Source organism: Mastomys coucha, unplaced genomic scaffold (assembly GCF_008632895.1).
Source record: "Mastomys coucha isolate ucsf_1 unplaced genomic scaffold, UCSF_Mcou_1 pScaffold21, whole genome shotgun sequence".
NCBI lineage: Eukaryota > Metazoa > Chordata > Mammalia > Rodentia > Muridae > Mastomys > Mastomys coucha.
In genome coordinates, this window is record NW_022196904.1 from 602,767 (window position 1) to 608,066 (window position 5,300).

Below are 5,300 nucleotides of genomic sequence, written 5' to 3' on the forward strand. Positions count from 1 at the left end.
GGAAGAGCAGTCAGTGCTCTCACCCACTGAGCCATCTCACCAGCCCAAAAGATGTATTTATTTATTTTATGTATGTGCGCACACTGTAGCTGTCTCAGACACACCAGAAGAGGGCATGGGATCCTGTTACAGATGGTTGTGAGCTGCTGGGAATTGAACTCAGGACCTGTGGAAGAGCAGTCAGTGCTCTTAACAGCTGAGCCATCTCTCCAGCCACAGTTTTCAATTTAAAAAAATTTTTAACTTTTTTTTTAAACCACAATGAGTTTGGGGTCTCCCTTTTTAGCTACACCTCATTTCTCTCTCTCTCTCTCTCTCTCTCTCTCTCTCTCTCTCTCTCTCTCTCTCTCTCTCTCTCTCTTTTGGTTTTTTCGAGACAGGGTTTCTCTGTGTAGCCCTGGCTGTCCTGGAACTCACTCTGTAGACCAGGCTGGCCTCGAACTCAGAAATCTACCTGCCTCTGCCTCCCAAGTGCTGGGATTAAAGGCGTGCGCCACCACCGCCCAGCCTCATTTCTCAAAGGATAAGACAAGACTGTCTATTCCACAGAACACAAGAGTGGCGTGGAGCAAGAACCTCACAATTTCTGTCTCCAGTGAGGCTACAGAGTTGCGGAAGGACAAAAGGACTCCGTGTTTCCTGATCTTTCTTGGCCTGCGGTCAAGGCTTGACGGGGGAGATGGGGGTGGGGAGTAGGGGAGAATGAATTGGTGTGGAGAGATGGAAAGCAGAGCTGCTTTTTCCCAAGGGAAGAGTATGTGGTTTTGATACTAGCTTTAAGGCCCCTTGTAGCTGGGTTGCCTGAGAAGACAACGGCTGACTCGGACCCCGCTTTTGCTGGAAACGATCGTTGGCGCCACCTAGCGGCAGGACAGGCGGCGACCCAGACCTTCAGCAGGAGATCCGGAGTGGAGTAATGGCTGACAACCACTTCCAGGCCTTCTGATTGTGCTTGTTGTTTCTTTTTGATGCAGAGTCTCTCTTCTGGTCATTTGTGGACGTGTATACAATCACCTCTTCCCCAACAACTATCCTTTATATCAATACACTATATTCCGTGAGTCAGGGATTTGGACAGATGTCAGGGTGGATGGCAGTCTGTCTGTTTCAAAGTGTTTAGAGCCTCAGAAGCTGGAGTTATTTAGAATCATCTGGGCTTCTTCACTCATTGGTGCCGTTCTGGGCTGGGATGATTCCCAGGCTGAGCTCACTCATGCTAAACAGGTACTCTACCACACTGGCCTACATTGCTAGTCTTAAAATACACACAAACACACACACACACACACACACACACACACACACACACACACGCACACACACACACTAGCACTTGCTGTCCTTGCAGATGACCCAGGTACAGTTTCCAGCACACATGACAGTTCATAACCACCTGCTATTCCAGTTCCAAGGGATCTGACACCTGCTTTTGGCGTCTGTGAGTACCATACTCACTGTTGCACTTACATACGCTCAGACAAATGCTCTCCTTAAAATAAAAATAAATCTCCTCTTTTGTTTTTTGTTTGTTTGTTTGTTTTGTTTTGTTCGAGACAGGGTTTCTCTGTATAGCCCTGGCTGTCCTGGAACTCACTCTGAAGACCAGGCTGGCCTTGAACTCAGAAATCCGCCTGCCTCTGCCTCCCAAGTGCTGGGATTAAAGGCATGTGCCACCACTGCCCAAATCTCCTCTTAAAAATTATATTTTAATGCCAAGCAGTAGTGACACACAGCTTTGATCCCAGTACTCCGGAGGCAGAGGCAGGCAGATCTTGGTGAGTTCAAGAAAAGCCTGGTCTAAAAAGCTAGTTCCAGGACAGCCAAGGCTACAAAAACAAACCCTGTCTGGAGGGTGGGGGAAGGGAGAGGGAGAGGGAGAGAGAGAGAAAAATATACATATATAAGAAACTGGGCTCAACCTAGCCTGTTCTAATACAGCCCTCCCCCTTCTCTCTGTCTCTCTGCCTCTCTCTGTCTGCCTGTCTGTCTCTTTGTCTCTGTCTCTCTGTCTCTCTCTCTCTAGACAGATAGATAGATAGATATAGATATAGATATAGATATAGATATAGATATACATATACATATACATATACATATACATATACATATACATACACACAGGATCCACTAAGTTTGAGGGACACCCCAGCCCTGCACAGTGGGAGTTCTCTTTCGGACCTCAGGTCAGGCATAAACCACACCCAAACACCTGTTTTCAGAGAGGTTCTTTATTAAACAGGGAAGAAAAGTTAAAGTGGCTGCTTTCTGACTCAGAAAAACAGTACCAAATAACCTTGCAGGTGTGAGTTTTAAGAAAAGAAAAAGGGCGGCGTGGGGGGGGGCGGGCGGTGGTGGTGGTGGTGGTGGTGGTGGTGGTGGTGGTGGTGGTGGTGCTGTGTTGCAACAGGCTAGGCTGAGGTGGTATCTCTTGAACAAAGGGGGCTTGTGATTGCTGGACTTTAATGCTTTGATAGCTAGACCTTGGTAGTTAGCCTCAGGAGGAGGAAGTGGCCAAAGAGGGGCCTACAAAGACTCTAGGAGTATAATCTAATGGTTTTTAGCAAGGCAGAGGGAATGGGCAGAGGGAATGAGCAAAACCTGCCACAGCCATGCTCACCACACTTGAGCTAGCCAGAGTCCCTTCAGAGTTCCCTGGGTGTTTTTAAAAATTGTGTATGCATGTATGTCTGTTAAAGTTTGAGCATTTGAGTGCAGCATCCTCAGATGGCAGAAGCTCTCGGGTGGGACCTTCGAGAGCTAGAGTTACAGGTGGCAGTGCGCTCCCTGATATGGATGCTGCGACCTGAACTCAGTCCTCTGTAAGAGGAGTACTCACGCTTAAACACTCCAACATTTCTCCATCACCCCACCCCACCCCACCCCACCCCACCCCAGGCTGGTCTTGAACCCCTAATTCTGCCTCCTCTTCTCAATGCTCAGATACAGATGTGCACTCTCGTGTCCGAGGGCTGCTAGTGATTTTCAAGGGTACAATATGGTGTTGTTGTTATCATAACCGCAGTCACTATGTCGCACAGTGAAATATAATTCAGCTTTTAAAAAGAAGGAAACCCTGTCACTTCGACAACACAGATGCTCGCTGGATGGTGTTGTGTTATGGGAAATGAAGCAGGCACCGAAAAAGAAACACCACATGATGTCACCCAAGTGTAGAATCTAAAAAAGTCAAAGTCATGGTAGCAGAGAGTAGAATGGGTACTCTAAGAAGCTGGGGCAGGGGTTGAGAGCTGGGCGGTGCAAAGTCCTGAGTTTGGCATTTGGGGGACACTGAGATGGGGCATCTTTTTGGCTAAGAAGTTTATTACATTATTAACCCCATGGACAGAATTTGAGGGTGGTGGTGAGTTGCCTCTGAGGAGAGATTGGGCTTAAGAGGCGGAGGTAAGGGTATTGCTTCTTACAGATTTCAGAGAAGCCTGGAGAGAAGCTTTTTCTCTGAATCACCAGCAGGCAACAGGGGACTGAGTGGAAGGGCGCCACCAGTTGCCCCTTTGATGTCTGGGGAGCAGACTGCAGACTTGCAGACTCTAGGGGGCTTGTGAGTCACTGTGAGCCGCTGGGGAAGGCTGGTAACCTGACTAACAGGCAGGTGCTGGTCAAAATGACTAGTCACAGTGACAACGGGGCACTGACTGAATACTCTGTAGAATAAGAACACACACACACAGAAGTGGGGAGGGGGAGGGGAGAGGAAGACAGAGAAGGAGAGCTGAAGTTTACAGTTTGCCTGCCCTGGGGGTTTTCTCTTAATCCCTAATAAAATTATCCTTAAGCTTCCATTTGTGTCCATTCTTGTGTGTGTGTGTGTCCATTCTTAAAATCCATTCTTTATAGTAGTTAGTATTTCTTCTGGGCCCCACCCAACAGTTAACCTAACAACAGCCAGGTAGGTAGGAGCCTGGCTTGCTAGAAAAGGACTGCTTGGCCTCTCTCTCTCTCTCTGTCTCTACACCCCACCCCCATCCCAAGTCCTCTCTCCCCCCACTTTCTCCACGTGTTCTGGACTGACTTCTTCCCTTCTTTCTCTCTTTTTCTGTCCCTCTCTGCCCCCTTTCTTTCCCGCAGCTCCCTTCTCACTCCCTGCTAAGGCACCCCTCCCACAGCATACATTATATACAAAACATATCAGTAGTGTATTCCCCCTTTCAGTCCCGTCATGGTTGCCCCCACCCCCCCCTTCACCCCTGCCCCAAGGTTTCTCTGTGTAGCCCTGGCTGTCCAGAAATGTGGTCTGTAGGCCAGACTGGTCTTGAACTCACAGATAGGCCTGCCTCTGCCTCTCAAGAGCTGGGATTAAAAGTGCATACCACTACTGCCCAACCTCTTAAATTCTTTTATGAATGTGACAAAGAGCCCCAAGAGGGACCCCTGGTTTCCTCTGCATCTGTTTGTGTGCTCTGAATTAACCTTCACTCTAGGTGTCACCCAAAACCTCGGGACCCTGATGTTGGTGAACCCTCCCCTGCTACAGAGAGGCGAGGGTAAGGGGAAAAGCTCCAAGTCCATCCATCTCAGAGACAAGACCTGCCCAGAGGGGCAAGAGGAACCTTAGAGTGACTGCCTGCCTTTGTTTCCCTTCTCTGTATAAGTTACTAATTAAAGATGGCACGAAAGGCACTATCTTGTCAGATGGCCGGGCTCTCTGAATAAAAGGCAGCTTAGAGATTCAGTTTCTGGTTTTGTGTATATACTGGGCTGATTACAAAAAAATATGGAAAATTTCAGGGAGAGGGAGAAATAAATGCAAGCGATCTATTGGCTTGGCTGTTTTCAGGGCACCACACAGCTCCTGAGTCAATCCATACTGAGATGACCCACATTCTGGCCTTTGTCAGGTGAGAGGATAAACACCTCTCTTGTTTTAACGACTTTAAATGTATGTATATACGAATAGGCTGCAGTGCATATATGTGTTTACATATGAACAGGGGGGCTAGAGACTATCTTTAGGAACTGTCCACCTTATTTATTTATTTGTTTGTCTATTTAAAAAAACAACACTGACTTTTTTAAAGAATTATTTATTATATGTAAGTATACTGTAGCTGTCTTCAGACATCCCAGAAGAGGGCATCAGATCTCATTACAGATGGTGTGAGCCACCATGTGGTTGGTGGGATTTGAACTCAGGACCTTCGGAAGAGCAGTTAGTGCTCTTAACTGCTGAGCCATCTTTCCAGCCCCAACACTGACATTTATTTATTTATTTATTTATTTATTTATTTATTTAATTTTATTTTTGTTTTTTCAAGACAGGGTTTCTCTGTGTAGCCCTGGCT